The sequence below is a fragment of the Corvus brachyrhynchos genome, unplaced genomic scaffold, assembly GCF_000691975.1.
Source record: "Corvus brachyrhynchos isolate BGI_N302 unplaced genomic scaffold, ASM69197v1 scaffold258, whole genome shotgun sequence".
NCBI classification, from domain to species: Eukaryota; Metazoa; Chordata; class Aves; order Passeriformes; family Corvidae; genus Corvus; species Corvus brachyrhynchos.
Window position 1 is genome coordinate 1,092,635 of NW_008240122.1, and position 16,356 is coordinate 1,108,990.

The 16,356-nt window shown below is 41.1% G+C and overlaps 1 long non-coding RNA gene across 2 annotated transcripts in view; it reads left to right on the top strand.

The window, feature by feature from the left end:
• Positions 1 to 16,356, top strand: part of LOC108449241 — a 71,862-nt gene that overhangs the window by 32,315 nt on the left and 23,191 nt on the right. Inside the window, exon 7 of one of the 2 annotated variants that reach the window (XR_001865395.1) lies at positions 97 to 228. The exons of the other annotated variant lie outside the window; for it this stretch is intronic. This is a non-coding gene — a long non-coding RNA (uncharacterized LOC108449241). Of the gene's footprint in view, positions 1 to 96; positions 229 to 16,356 lie in introns of those variants that run through there. 2 annotated transcript variants of the gene reach the window in all.

Genomic DNA, 16,356 nt, shown 5'->3' on the forward strand with positions numbered 1-16,356 from the left:
AGGGAAATGTAGAGATTCTGAAAATATTTTTCTGTTTTAAACAAAGGGAGCTGTGTTTCTGGGTTAGCCAATGCTTGTGCTGTCTGTGCCTTTCAGATGTGGTCTTGACACTCTGGATCTATCACAAGAAAAGCTGAGGGTCTGGCATCTGATTAACAATGATGGGAATCTACCTTCTTCTGTCATCAAAACTCAGCTGGGGGAAGATTAAATTTTCCTTTAAAATAATATATGTAAGTCCATTTGTAGATTAAGACAAATTTGAGAAATAAAGGCATGACTACCTGCTGGCACCTTCTGGTGCATCCAGCAGTGATGCTGTAAGCTGCTGCTACCCATGAAAATGGGGTTCTCACATGCAAACATGGAGAAGCCTATAGATGCTTGGGCGTTTACAAGCACACAACGTGTGTGTGTTTATGGCAGTGCAACGGTGCATGGACTTTGGCCATGGAAATGTTGTCCATAAAGTGCAAGACCATGGCTGTACACATAAGTGCATTCCCTGCTGATTAGCAACCTGCCATAAACCCCTGTTGACACAGCTATTGGTTGTGCATAATCATCCTGCGCATTTTTTAACCATCACATTAAGATTCCCAGTTTCTTGTAAAATCAGTCACTGCAGTATTTTCTTTTTTTATTAATACCTGTGTGTATGAGGTGTCTGACAGAGTTATTATCCACTTTGGTGATGAAAAACTCCTGCTGAGGTCCGGGGGAACAGGATTGCAAAGACCAGCACGATGTCTGTCTTATAAAGCGCTCATTCTTCTGACTGACCATCTGTGTGTGAAAAAGGACTGCTCTTACGCAGCAGTAGTTTTGTTGAGTTTGGCCTTGATTTCTTTTTTCCAGATTCTGCCTAGCAAAAGGGGAGGGAGAGAAGGGAAAAAGCAAATTTCATTGGGGAATGGAGGAGGTGGGGGTGGAGGGAAGGAGAGCTGAAAGCTTAAAAAATGAGTGACTGGTAGAAGAGTACAGTAAAGTCAGTGAATAATTTTACTGTCCTGGTCTAGCAGCTTGGGAATGTGCCATGTTAAACAATAACATCTTCCAAGTAAGAAAGGCAGAGAGGGAGGGGAAAGTTGGGGCGAAGTGAGAGGAGGGGACTGGAGGTAACGGAGGGATTGGATCCTTGAGTACAGTCACTGCCAGTCCTTGGATCAGCTACTTTTTATTTTTCTTGGGTTTTTTTTCATTAAATATTTGACACTGAGTCAATGCCCAGGATATAAAAATCTGTACTACTCTGTTACCATTGCTTGACAAATAACATTACAGATAGGCTGCTGGCTTCAGGTTTTACCCAAATAAATTAAATCATTATTGCTTCTTTGGAGCCTTATGGACCTCACTTCTCTAAAATCATTGTATTGCACAGAAGGAAATCCAGAGGCAAAGATGCAGGGCTGCCATGCAGCTTGGCCTGGGTGTGTTTTCATTTCTCTCCATTCACTTACTGAAAATGCTATCCAGAGGCTTTTGAAGGCTTCACAGATTTATCCATGTTTTCCAAATGCCTAGTAGGGTTATCCATTGAGACACCTGCTGCCAGTTTGCTCTTAGCCTGGTGCACCTCTGGGATTCCAGCACACAGGGTATCTTGGTCAGTGTGATGAGCTGCTAGGAAAAATTAGGGTAGCTGGGTGCTTTGGGAAGCTTTGAGTAAACCCTACAGACAATTTCCTGCTCTGTTTCGGGCTGTTTTCTGTACCTGGTTAGCAGCAGTGCTGTGCTGCAGGAGTGTTGGTTTCAGGTTTGCCATGCAGAATAGAGAGGGCTTTCAGGGCATGATGACCCAGAACAAAGGGGCTGTCAGTTTGCTGCTGGAAAAAACTTCTTAGCCTGACAGAGATGGTACGTGAGGCTTGGGCAGCGGCCACCCTCAGCCTGGGTTTGGACTTGCACTGAATGCAATTTTTGTGGCATCTTGCTGACATCTGGTTTGGAGCAAACTGATGCTGTGACTGAATGTGGCCCTTAGTTCTTAGTTTAATTAAGAGTTAAGCTCCCACAGGTCTGATGCACCATCTGGTGAGAAGATGTCCCATGAGTGCCTGGCTGCTCACGTGTGGTGTGCCCCTCCTTTTCCCCCAGCGTCAGCACACCGGGACAGCGGCTCCCACCTGCTGCCGGAGCCACAGTGGATTTCATGCTTAAACTGCTGCATTTCATCAGTGGCTGCACAGACTCCCTGAGACACATTTCTCTGGAATGGAGCAGCAGATGAGAGCTTCAGCTGCTTGATTGACTGGGTGGTCTTTTCAGGAGGGTGTGAAATTTTAGCAGGCTCAAGGTTTGTTGTGCAGGAGGAGAGACAGGACCAAAAACCCAAGAACATTTCTGGGATATTGGGTAATTTCAGGCATTTGAGCCAATGCTGATAGGAGGCAAGCCTGAGATCAACATTGAACTGCTCTGAAAAAACCCCCTCCAAAACCAAGCCCAAACCAAAAAAAAACCAACCAGGAAAAACAAAATATATATAGGAAGCTGAACTTCCTACATCAGGTCCTTTTTTAAAAGAGCTAATATATCATAGGGTTGATGGATACCCAGCAAGAGGTAAGAAGGAGAAAGGTGTTGCTTTTGTAACTCATAACTCATGTCAGTTAAGAGGTATTTCATGCTTTTACGGGGATGGATGTGGAAAGCCTCCAAAAAATGGGTGAAAACGATGTAGAAAACACTTCGTCCATTATCTAGAACATCACAATGATGTAATAGAAGGAATGGCAACCACAGGAGTAAAAAGTTACTGACAAAAATCTGTTCTGTGTTATTCAAATTATTCCTGATCTAAAAATGGGGATAAGCAGTAAAAGGACAGGATTTGCTAATGACACAAAACTATTCAGGAAAACCAAAACTCAAATCAACCCTGGAGATTTGTAGATACTATTAGGATGCTGAATGACTGAATCTCTTTTCTCAGGTTATTTTCTAATCTTAATAATTGAAGAGTGGTGAAACTAGCATAAACGATATCTATGCCATGACTAGCAGGAAATAGCTACTCCCACCTGGGGGGAAACACCTCATTATGGCTAGCTCTGAGAATGTCACCTCAAAATGATGGCAGAGTCATCTAGAATACTAGGATTTGGTAGAAGGGGAGTGGAAATCAAAGTAGAGAACAAGAGCATTCTACCACAGACCATCCACCCCTGATCTTCTATGTGGAATTCTGAAAATATTTAATTTAGAAATCCAAAGGATTTTGAGAAAAAAAGTGAAGATATGGATCATAAGGATGATATGAAATGACTTCTACATGACAAAGGGCTTGATGGGTTTCCTAGGCTGGAAAATGGTGACTGTGCGGGCAAGATGACTGTTATCTTTAAAAGCCATAAGAGTGAATGAAGGACAGAGAAAGTAAATAAGGAACTATTTCTGTATTCATTGTTTCTCACTAAACGAGGACCATGAACAAGCAAAAGGAAGGGCAATGAAGCTGTGGACCACACTGGCACATCTTGTCCTGGACAAAAGCATCAGCAGGTTCAGAAAGGGAGCAAGCAAATTATAGGAGGATGGGTTTGTGAGTACCCACCAAACATGAGGGTGCAGGTGCAAACTCTCAGTTCAGGAAGTCTCTAAGCTGGTACCTTCCTGGAAGCTGGATGGATACAGCAGGGAAATAATTACTCAGTACATACCCCTTTTCTTATAGCTGTTTTTAGACTGAACTCTGTAGGCCTTTGATTGGCTCAGATGGTAGTGCCAAATTCTGAAATATGTTTTTTCCCCACTTGGTAGGATAAGAAATTGCTTCTTGTTGGTCTGGTGCAAGTGATGGAACACATCACTGAGTGAATGGGGAGGGTGTTCTGTGATGAGGATGGCTCTGCACAGCCTTTCAGGGGAAGCAGGCTTGTGGCAAGGGTGCCCATATTCCTCTCTGGCTGTTCAAGTGGAGGAGATGACGGAAAATACTACAAAGCAACGTGCTCTTCGTTTGATACAGATCATCTGTCTTAAGTGATTGAAACCACATTTTTGCACCAGAGAAAACGACTGGCCACAGTTAGTTTGGGAGATGGAAGTCTGCTCTGGGAAAGTGAACAATGGCTGATCAGAGGGTCATGTTCTTGCTGATAGTGTGGCTGCTGCTGTTTTTTCCATATCAGTGTCAAAGAGGGAAACCAGCAGCTCATGTGCCAGTGGGAGGGATATCTGTTACCAATGTCAGTACTTTGTAAACTACTTCACTATACTCCTTGTCGCTTCTCTTTACCTCTTAGCCTCTGCTTTAATAAATATTTTAGATGGAGAGATATTCTCTACAAGAACTAAATGTGCTGTGTAGATGTACCGTAAATGTGTAGAAGAAGAGAGCCTCCCTTTACCACCTGCACTGGGTTCAACTCACAAAAAACTGATGGTAAAAATGAGTAGAACAGACTTAGTCAGGTGAAAAAGTAAATATGTTCTGATTCAGCCATAAAAGCTGATATTAAAAAAACCCAAAACATCAAAACAATTGATAGATCTATGTGAGTGTAATTTAAATGAGTTATGCTGAGGTTCTGCAATATTTAGTTCATGTTGTGAGGGTTTTTTTCCATTTCTGATTTTTGTCCAAAACTGGAAGTGCAAGAAATCCCTCAAGAAAGGCAGTTCTGGAGATTTCCAGCTTATTTCAGGGCTCTAGAGATTCAGATAGTTTGGGTAAACCTGTGAACTTTTGGATGTTTATCTGAACTGAACCTGAACTCTAAATCTTCTAGGGTTCACCCAGATAAGTCATAGGGAGGAAGGCCCATAATGATAATTTTAATGTTATTTTCTCATTCAGCCATGGATATGACCCTTCTCAGCCTCCTGAGAATTTCTTTGTGCTGCATGGAACAAAGAGAAAGCTAAATAGTGTGTATCATATACGCACAATTAAACACTGCATGCGCCATTACGGTTTCAGCTGCTATACATCCCAGTTGCTGGTTGCTGTCTTTGTAAGAGGATTTAGCTAGAAAATAGATGACTGTTTCCAGCCTGGCATTGTCTTTAGTGATATCTTTCATGTCACATGAAGATAACTTAGGGGAAAAGCGCTAGAAACAAAATTACTGAACTACAATAGGCAAAGCAATAAAAAGCAAATAAAAGCTTATTAAAAAACCACATACATGAACATTTAGTGTTCATTCTGTCAAGTTTTAAGAAGTCACTATAGTAAAATTTTCCTTGTCTGACTGTATAATCACAGCATCTGTGTTCTTGATGTTTATCTATGGAGACCTCTGGAACACAGTGGAGCAGTTTATAGTCTCTATTCTACAGAAAAGAATTTTCTATAATACCAAAGATAACATCATACCTTTCTTGATGTCAAAGGCAAGGCCCTAGATGATTTTTCTTGCTGCAGGATTTTTCTAGTGGAAGTTAATGTAGGAAAGCCACAGCAGAATGAGGAATGGCATCAGGATTTCCCTCTACTTTGTCAAACTATCCACACACATCCCATCATACTTAATGAATATCACTGGATCACATTTGTACTCTTGTATTTCACGTCCAATGTGTGAAAAGACCCAGAAGTGCACACTGGTCTAGCTCTCATGTCTTCTGTACTTGTGAGACGGTATCAGGAATAACTGTGCTCTTACACACATTAACACACAGGTGTGGTGAAAACAGAGTGTATATAGTACCACAGTGTCCTTCCAGGTGCAAGAAAATGAATTGCTAGAAAAGTGCATAACTAGATTTCATTGGGGGAACTGGCAGACAAGTGCTCTGGTCGGAAGTCTGGAGAGGCAGCGTGCTTTATGCTAAAGCTTGCTTCCCAAATGCCTTCCCAAGTCATGCTTCTAATGTTTGTGAAATCACTGTGACTTTCTTGTCACATCAGAAATCATTTATGACTTTGGAGCTGCCTGTCAGTGTAGGGGAAATTCAGAGGAGCTCATTTTATTTTTCAAGGGAATTTGGAAACCATCAGTGCTGTGTTTGAGCTCCTGGGTTTTCCACAGGACGTGGTGTTCCGCAGGACTGCAGGACTATGCTACTCTCATCAGCTTCTCTCCATGGAGTAGCTGCATGTTGAGACATTTTCAAAACTTAAGGACTGCTGTTAGGTCCTTCAGGCACAGGAAGTGTCTCTTGCTAAGTTCAGACTAGACTTGTCCACAGATTTTTGACAGGAATCTCAAACTGCAGTTACTTTATCCTTTTGAAGAGAAACTATGTGGGATTCAGTGATTTTATGGGATTTCCAGATTTTTGAAATTTGGCTAGCTTTCTGTTTTTCTCTGAGTATGGATCCATGCAGGCATGAAGTTCACAGATACAAAGCTCTGAAAGCTGTACTTAAAGACTGATTTTCATCAGTCCTTGTGAATGGAGTCTTCCAGCCTGGCATACTTACATTGCACACCTTACTTCACACTGTACTCCATCTTCCTAAAATATCACCTCCTGGAGAGTATGCTTGAAAAAAACCACGGTCTAAACCTCATTCAGCTTCTAGGAACACCCTATCAGAAAAATTTTGGGTTTTGTCTCCTATTGAAGCCAATGCAGTGGAACACTAAGTGAGAGAAATGTATTAATGAACAAATCCTCTGTAGGGAATGGCTTAGAAATGCCATGCCAGCAGGATGCAGGAATACCTCCAAGCTGTATTTAACCCCATGTGTGCAACTGTGTTTATAGAGCAGATCAAAGAAAATGAGCTTCTATACACAAGGTCCAAGGAGATCTGAACCAGGGGAATTATATTTACTTGAATGCTAAACCACAGTGAATTTTTTATGATCAAAGATTGCTCTGGGGCTTTTCCCACAGACTGAACTCTCAGCCTTAGCTTGAGATGTAGGTATAAAATTGATTCAAATGTTCATTGTCTGAAGCTTTTTTGGTTTATCTAAATATGCAGTGTTCCTCTGCTTCTGTCTTAATATTGATATTTATTTCGTCATCCAAAAAATGGTTATGGATTTTTTTTGAAACCAGAATATTGGAAGCAATTTTACAAACTTGAATCCTTGCAAAAAATACTTAGATGTGAGTCTTGCAATGTCTTTTACTCTGAAAATGTTTTAAAGAGAAGTTCAACTGAAAGCAGGCCACCATCATCAGTGAGATTCTAGTGCTGATGCAGATTCCTCTCAGAGAAAGCGAAAAGCTAGGCAATAAAATGGTATTATCAGTGGAAATGAAAACATTCAAAGGAGTGAAGCATAAGAATAAGCAGTCTCTTTCACATGCCCTCAAAAGAGATCTTTCAGCTGGGGCTTCAGATAAGGAAACATTTCCAGTAGAGGTGCAATTAGGAGAAATAATCAGGTTGGTTGAACTCTGGGTGAATTGACCCTGGACATCATTGTGGCTCAGGTCTGATACTCTCTGTGGAGAGATTCTTCCCTGAGTCCCAATGCCACAGGTTGAAGCACCGACTCTTAATAATGCCAACCAGTGGGGCAGCTAAGATCCTGATCTGAATGGGGATCTGTGCAGCATGCTTTGGATCCCCGTTATCCCCAGGGCACTGTAGCATGCTGTGATGCTTGATTTCCCTTGTTGCACTTATTTATTTGTGAGTTGTACAATCCTGTCAGCTCACAGCCCAGTTGCTTCTCTCCTGATGAAATCTGAGTATGGTGATTAATGTCTTGTGTTTTGTTCTGCCATGAGTTGCCATGGAAATGAGCTTGAGGTTGCAAATCTAATGAAGTATCCTATATTGTGGAACAAAGAAGAGCAGGAAGTGGTGACACTGTGGGCAAGAAGCCTGATGTGGAAGTCTCTTGTCTGAGATCAGTATAGGTCAGCCTGGCAGTCCCAGTGCTGTCTATCTTGTCTTTCAGCACATTAGGAAATCTTACTAGAACTTCCTCTGATTAGGACTCATTCACTACATAAATGTGGATTTTAGACCCTCATTTCCACAGCTCATTTCATGGCTGTGAAATTCTTGTTTCTTGCTGGCTTAAAATTTTTTACTTGCAGAAAAAGGAAGAAAATACGATTAAAAGCAAAAATATATGTGGGGCAAAAATTCAAGAATGGCTGAGAAAAATGCCAATGCCCTCCATTCTGGTCCAGGATGCAGTGCTCTGTAGTGGATGCTGAGAAGATATGTAAAACCAGAGCAATGTTAGAGTAATGCTTTAATTGTTAAACTGTCAAAACGCTGTTAATCTGCAGTGGAAGGACTTCCCAGGGCAGGGGTTGTGTCTTGACCTTTGTGTTTTATAGTCAGTGGTCCTCACTTCCTTCTCTAATACGCTTCAAAATGATACAGAATTATGCAGACTGAAAGAAACACAAAGTTATTAGGAGGAGTGAACAGCTGAACAGCTACTATTATTGTTTCCTAGTCAGTGATGCTGCCAAGTGTGTAGGAAGCTGAATTCTTCTTGTACAAGTATTCCCCATAATTTGTACCTTAATTTTTACTACGCTAAGGAAAATCACTTCCTTTCCTGGGGTGGGCTTTCTTCTCTTTGGGCATGTGGAAAGGCTGGAAAACTGTATGGATAATGCAGTTGCTCAGTGCTGTCCTTTTCCAGAACTGTGGTGTGTGCAGTGTGCAGGATTGTGCTGGGAATTTCCCCCCTTGTGCTTGAGCCCTGACTACGATTTATAGGAGAAGGATGGAAGTCTTGACATTTGGAACACAGCAATGCCTATTGCTTATTTCCCAGTAGAACTTTCAACTTAAAAGATTTAGATGCTTTTCTTTATTAAACGGAGTGAATACTTCAGTGTTTTCAGCTCAAAGCCCATCAGCATATCTCCACATTTTGTCAAGGGGCCAAGCTGCCAATTCTCAGTGGAAGTGCTGTTAGCAGTGGTGGTAATCCAGCATGGTGGTCTAAGAAAAGGATAGGAGCCAGAAATTTGTGCTCAGGCTCCAGTTTTCTCCCTTGTATTTGGCTACAGTCACCAAAACCAAAGCTCTGAAAAAATGTGTCTGGTTTGTGATAAACTAGATGGTCACCCCAGAGTCAGGACCTGACCCCCTTGCTTTTGAAAATGTTATCCTGTACCTTTGTGCCTCTGTTTCTTGATCCATCAGCTCTCAATGATGCTATACTTAAAACAGACTGGGCTGCTTGCAGTGCAGTGGTTAAACATAAAAAATAAATGTGCAGATGGTAGACTAGGTTGTTAATTTTGGTCTGTAACTGCAAACTGAGAATAGAGTAGGAAAAGTCATGCAAAACAGGAGTATATGTTTGAGACTTTAATGTCTGCCTTTAAATTTCCATCTCTGTGTGTCTCTTTCTCTCCCTCTCTAAAGTACACATGTCCCCAGGCCTCATACTCTGGCATCCAGCTCATCCCTGCTGTCACCACAGTGGCATTTGGCAGTCCCTGAGGTGAGAGAGGGAGCTGAAAGTGTGCTGTACGGTGTCCTGCAGCTCTGCCCTGATGCAAAACACATTTCCCACCTCTAGGATGCTTTCTCATGTCTCCCCTTTCTGAGTGTTCCCTCTTCCCCTGCTCCCACAGGGAGCACTCCCTTTCCTTCAAGCAAAGTTTTATATTCCAATTACTAATTTTAACCTGATTATTGTTTGCAAAACCAATAATTGGAAGAAGTCAGTCATTGCTTAACAGCTTTAGTGGTAAATCAGTTCCAGCAGCTTGCTGGGCTGCTGCTAGCATGAATCCACGTGCTTCTCAGCTAGATGCTCTCATCTCTCTCCTCTGCACTCTCTCTCTCTCTCTCTCTCTCTCTGAGATCCTTTGCTGGGTCCATGTGGGGCTGGGGATGTAAGCACTTCAGAGAAGTGTTTCAATATATGGTTATGATTCTAAGTTTTGGCATCAGCTTTTATTACAAGTTGTTGACTGGCTGGAGGCGTGAGAGAGTGGGAGCAGGGAGGGTTCTCGGCCATGTGTGAAGTGAGGAGACAGCAGTAGCAGAAATAGTACAATAACTCTTCTCTGGAGCATGAAAATGGGGTCTGGAGCAATCCCCTTGGCCCCTAATCTCTTGTTAGCTCTGGGGTTTATAGCATGGACTGTGACAGTTTTGCTGCAAGGAAGGGTCAGAATTTCAACCACAATAAAAATTGTAGCTCAAGTTAGTAGCATGTAAAGTATTTTGGTCTGGCAAAAAAGGGGCACTTAAAGTATGAAATCCAAGCCTCTGTTTTAAAATAATACCTATCCTATGTACTGGTGCTCATTTATGGTATTGAGTGTGATTTTCTTGTCTAAAAATGTAACAGAAATGTAAGCAGATGTGTTTCTATGATAATACAAAAAAAAAAAAGCTCCTGAAATGCAGCAATTAGGTTTGTATTTTATATTATGCAGAAGTTAATACTTTATAAATAAGATCAGTAAATGCAACCACAATTGAAAATGAAAGCAATAATAATTGTAAGATTAATTACAATAATATTATTATATTATTATTGTACTACTAATAATATTAGTACTATATTAATAACTTTGTACTAATAATTGTACAAAATTATTAGTAAATGGCAAGATGCAGAGTAATATCCTCTGATTAGCAATTACAGAACCTGGAGATGAAAAGGTAAAACTAAACTCAAAAAGGAATGAAAATACTTCAGGGACAGAATGCTCACGTTCAGGCTCTTTGCTGGAGTGATCTTGTGTAGCAGCCTTAAGACACCAGACATTATTTCTGTGTGTGCAGTACCACACACAGCTCTCCCTGACAAAGCACTCATGTGCCATGGTCGATGAGAAAACCAGAATAACAGAGATTCCCTAGGGCACAAGGGGAGCAAAAGTCTTGGACTGACTTAGCATGGAGCCAGGTCTGATACAGCTGAAAGTCTTAACTCTTGTCCAACATGAGCCCAGCTGAGCATAACCTGGTCACTTTGTGATTATGGGGTTCCCTGCATACTGTGTTTCCCTGTGCTCTGCATTGTGCTGCTCTTATAAAATAATAAGAGCCTGAGCAGCCTTTTTGATCACCTGAGGGCTGGATTTGCTGGGCTGTGGCATGCTGAAGCAGCAGGATGAAAGCTCCCAAGGGATAATACTGGAGATCAGAGGATTCCAACGAGGTGCAGGTACTAGGCATTTGTGTCTTACTCCTAGGTGCTTTTACCTCCTCACAAGCTACTGAGGTAGCTGAGGTACCTAAAAGAGGGTTAGAGATCCCACTTAAAGAGTCAGCAGTGAGGTGGATCCTGTGATCTCATGCACAATGCTTGCCTGTAAGAGAAAGTTTTGTGGTCTGTTAAATTTTGGATGAGTTTTGGGTCTTACTGAAAGTAGTTAGGGAACAAATGAGTGTACAGAGTCCTTCTGAAGGAGAAAAGGATGAGAGTATTCCATGGAGACATATTAGAGTCAATCCAAAGTGAACTGATGACTTTACAACCCTCAAGCAAATTACCCCAGATCATTTGTTTTGTGCAACAGGGTCGTGTAAGAAATATGAAAATGTGTACATGACCTTCTTTGAAACTGCCATGATTTATTACTGCCAGAACCACGAGGGAATCAAAATGAGTTTATGAAGAAATCAATGTTGTGGGGGATTGCAAAATGATGCTGGGTCAGACGAATCCTTTCTGAAACTCTTTAACCACAAGAAATCTGCTTCTTTACTCAGATGTTGCAGAGTGGATAAGTCATCCACTCTGATTCCAAAAAGCCTTAGGTCTCTAAATCATTTTCAGGATGGTGATGTTTGCCTTTTTTTATTGTTCTGTGTAATCTTCGGCATGCACTTATGTTTTGTTGTCATCATGTCTTCTAATTGATGAGAAATCTGAATGATGCTGGTTTCGGTTTTTTTGGCTGCATAAAACAACCCAAATTACCTTTTTCAGATTTTTCAGCAACCTTTATTTTCCTTGCTCTGCTAAACCTGCTTTAGTTTAAAAGCTACTATATTCTTTCATATTTATAATTTGACACATGCTTTTCCCATTGTCCCATCCTTCTCAATGCCTTAGTTCTGCAGCTGCTCTCTTCAGGTGATAGTTCTGAAGCAGGCAGAAGAATAGCAGGGAGAACAAAAAACTTTTGTTTTCTTCAGAAGATATTCTTTGAAGAAAAAAAAATCTTTGAGCTGAAAAATGGGACAGCACATCCTTCAAAACATAATACGACTACTTGTGTTTGGGAAGGTACCACAGCCTCCTGATTTTCATTGCCTGTTGGTGTTTTCTACAGTATAGGAGTAAATCTAGTTGATGTTTTAAACTAGGTTTTTATTCTCCTTTTCTATGTGTGCTTTTGTGAACAACTGGTGCACGCCTGAAACCTTGGGATACATTGAGCAGGTGTTTTCAAAAATACTGAGGTCTCGAGCTCAAGCCTGCTGGATGATTCAAAGCAGGAGCTCAGAATTGCAGATTACTTTCAAATATCTTTGATGGGTTTTGACCTAGGTGATGTTTTGACCTATCCAAGAACTAGCTTAAAAACGCATTGCAATACTTGAGCCATTACTTTCGCTAATGCTGGCTGAAAGCCTTTGCTAATGAAACCATCTTTGGTAGCAGGCTTCCCTTCTTTCCAGAAGAGGAGGAAGATGACACAGCTTTCCTGGAAGCTTCTGGCCATGCAGCCTACAATAGGCAGAATTTCCTCTGCTTCTGGTAGAAAATAGTCAAGAGTATGAATGACAGGGCTGTGTCGTATATGGACTATATTAATTCTGCCTGTGTCTCACATTGAGGTAAGTCTGTCCTCACTTACCTTTACTTTGGGGATGAAAGAATGGGACTTCTTCGTCTCAAAAAAACCCAAAAACCCACTGAAAACAAACCAAAAAACCAAAACCAAACACAAAAACCTCCCCAATGAAAAACCTGACCAAATAAAAAAAAAAAAAACCACAAAAGAAAGCTGAACAAAAAAATTAGAAAAACTTTGTGCTCAGACAAGATTAGCCATTTTTGTCAATGTTTCCAACATTTTGATGAAAAATCATATCCTGTACTGTTTATTTTATTATTATTGCCATGCGATGTTGCTAGTGCCATTGTGTTCAGTCAAATCTGTGAGTTTGTTTAGGTTTTATTTTCAGAAGCATGTTTTGTCTTGGGACCATAATTTGAAATTGATTTTTTTGGGGTCTGATTTGGTAATCTATTGTCCTTAAATAGGGATGAAATGAGCTCAGGAGGGGCTTGGTTCATGTGCCAAGGACACAGATTTTGGGACTGGCTTTATATTAGAGGATTAACTTGAGAGGTTGCACTTTGTGTTCCCTCCCTCTGCTCCCACCTTCTGCTTGTGTGAGCAGAGCAGTTGGTGCTGAGGAGCCGATATTTGCATGAAGCACATTTCAGGTGCCCTGTCTTGAAGTGTTTCTAATCTGGGCCTGTAGGCTCATCCCCACAACTTGTCCCAGTGCAGAAGTGGTTCTTCTGGTTTAGTTTCATACCCCAGTTTTTGAGCCCTGAGGCTGTTTGAAGTGCAAACCCAAGAGTGCTTAAGCGGGATGATGGGGGCATTTGCTTCCAAAGCTTGCTCCTGATTTGAAGCAGAAAATTAGTGGAGTCGAATTTGATTTCTTGTGCTCATTGATACCTGATACGTCGGCCTCTATGTGAATATCCATTGTATGGTTAAATCTTCAGAAATGCAGCTGTTGTCTCATGCAAACTTAAGCATTTTGGACCCTTACACAGCTATAAAACCAACCAAACAAAAAAAAACAACCTCAAAACCTAAATACTTTAAGAATTCATGTGCAAAGTACATTAAAACTGTGTGAATGGTTGTCCACCCCATGTTTCATATCACATACAGGTCACCTGGAGCAAGCATCTTGCATTTTCATCAGTTCAAAATGTGGAGTTATTTTTCCATATCCAGTAGCCTTCAGCAGTAGTTTTTCAAAGTTCCATGCTACCTACAGTGTCAGCTACTCTCTTTACCTGGCCTGGATTCTTTTCCACTTGCATTACACCAGCATTTCTACATACACTCTACTTTTTCCCTGTTTTGCCTTATCACCTGTAAAATATACACTTCTGAGATAAAAGCACAGTTGATAACAGGGTGATGTGTCTATCCAACCCAGCCCAACTTAAATTTGGGAGCACAAGGTATCCCATTAAATTCAGGATTACCTTCATCTATCAACCACTGCTGTAAGTAGAGCTATAGGTCCAAAGAATGTAGTCCTATATTAGCCATATTTTTCTGCCTCTGTATGTTTATAAGAAAACCATAGTCTAATGTGCTTGATGTTTCTAGTGTGTTAAATATATACAACAAACAACCATTAATGAGTTTTAAAACTGTGATGCTTATTCAGTCCACTCAGTGCTCTTGAATGTGAGCCAACATTAATTCAAGCTCAGTTGATCCTAATAAGTAACTAAGACCCCATTTCATAAACATGCAATTCTAGCTTGTTATTTCTGGCACTGCCATTAAGCAGAAGTCTCTACCCTTAGAATGACAGAATTAAGGGATTAGGGGTAAACTGAAAAACGTGAATAATTCACAATTTCTTCCTTTCTCTCCTCCCCACCAAAGGCAACTCTAGAGGGGCTCAATAACTGCTCTCAGTTATGCACCTTTTCTTCTGGGAGTTATGCACAGGAGTGTGACCTGCCAGTGCAGTGAGATTTGCTCATGTGAGTGGAGTCTGTCGGATTGGATGTAGTATCTGATACTTTCTCTGGTCGTCAGAAGTTCACTAGAGCAAAGCACCAATGCCTGCACTAAAAAGTACTACTTACTGTTACCCATCCTGAAGGGGAACATTAGGGCCTCCTAAACACGTGTTGTCCCAACAACATGCATGCCTTTCAAAATAAATCTGTGACATTTCAAAAGAAATCTATGACATTTTTTACTAAGATGTAATCAGGGTCAATTCTTACCTTGGCCCTTCAGATAATGTAGAACATGTGTTATACTTGTTCCTGGAATAGATTTTCTCTTCAACTTCCCTGATTTTTCAGAAAGATATTTTATAAAGATCCTGTTGAATATGAGAAGTTTGGCAGCAAATTATTAGGAGATGCATTTTGCTACATAAAATCCAGTAAAGTAGGAGTTCACATTAAAGCAACATAGAGTGCACAACAATTGTATGTCTCAATGCAGACATTTCTTACTCAGCTTTTATCTCTGCCATGCCACTGGATTTCAAGCAGCTGTTGAAGCCTGGAAGTTGTACTTCTAAGATGTATAGGTTTAGAACTGTCCTTTCATGGGCTTGTACAGTGCCCAGTCACAAGTTCAGTCACTCTCTGAACTTGTAGGTTCTATGGTGATATGGAAGAGAATAAGAGGTAAGGAAACACTTTGCCTCTCTCCTACAGTGAGAATTACTTGCATTCACGAAGCCTGTGTTGCTAACACACTCTTTTTCTTGAAGGCTGAGCTTTCTTGCTGATGCTAAAATGTTTGTATAATGCTGCTGTATTATTGCAGCATTGTGCCAAAATAATAATTAAAAAATTTAGTTAAATTAAAAATTGGGATATTAATGGCCTTATAGACTTGCTGTCTTCTTTGTTCAGTGTCAGTGAATGGCTGTGCTGTTGGCAGCATTCATTAATATTTCTTAAGTGGTTGCTGATGTTGTTATTATGGGCTTTCTTTTTCTTCATGTGCAATTATTATTTTTAACAAAGCATGTGGGGAAAATGCTGTGCACACAGCTGTGTGGGGAACATATTCAGAAAAGACCAAATCAGTTTGTAAGAGAAATCAGGTGTGTTGCCATCAAGTTTTGGGTCAGTAGTAGGGCACCAAGTGACTTGGCTTTCTTAAAAAACAGAATGGGGGAATGCATGCAACCCACAGAGACTGGAGTCTCTCCAGGCCTATCTAACATAATGAGAGAATTCTTTGTGAAATGCATAAAATGATGACATTTTAGTGGTGAGTGAAATACTTGATTAGTTTTTCCATAACCTAAAATAACTGGAATGTTCTTATGCAATCCCATTCCCGGTGAGGACTAGGAATGTGTAACCTCACCATATATATTCCTGAGAGACATCTCCAGAGCAATGTGTGGTGGAATGGAAAAATGGGTTGGAAAGTGTTTTTTAAGCCCCAAGAAAAAGTTACAGGCATGTTCATTTGAGAAAATATCCAGAAGGTGAATTCAGAGTCATGGTCACAAGTCTGAGGAGAGAAAAGTTGGTCTGGGCAAGGTTTGCTGGGCTCTGTGGTTGCCACCGAGATAAAGGTGAGTGCCTGACTTAGTCTGGCTTGTCCACGTGGCTATTTGCAGAAGGGGAGAAGGGACACAATGCCTGCTGGCACCTGGGAACAAGGTGACACAACCCTGGTCCAGGGGACTGAGGTTTGGTGCCAGTCTGGATGGACTAACTGTCAAAAGGACAGCTGGGCCTTGAGCTGCCTCTTCATCCTCTTTCAGCACACCTTGCTCCCTGCCATCATCCTGAGGGGAGTTCA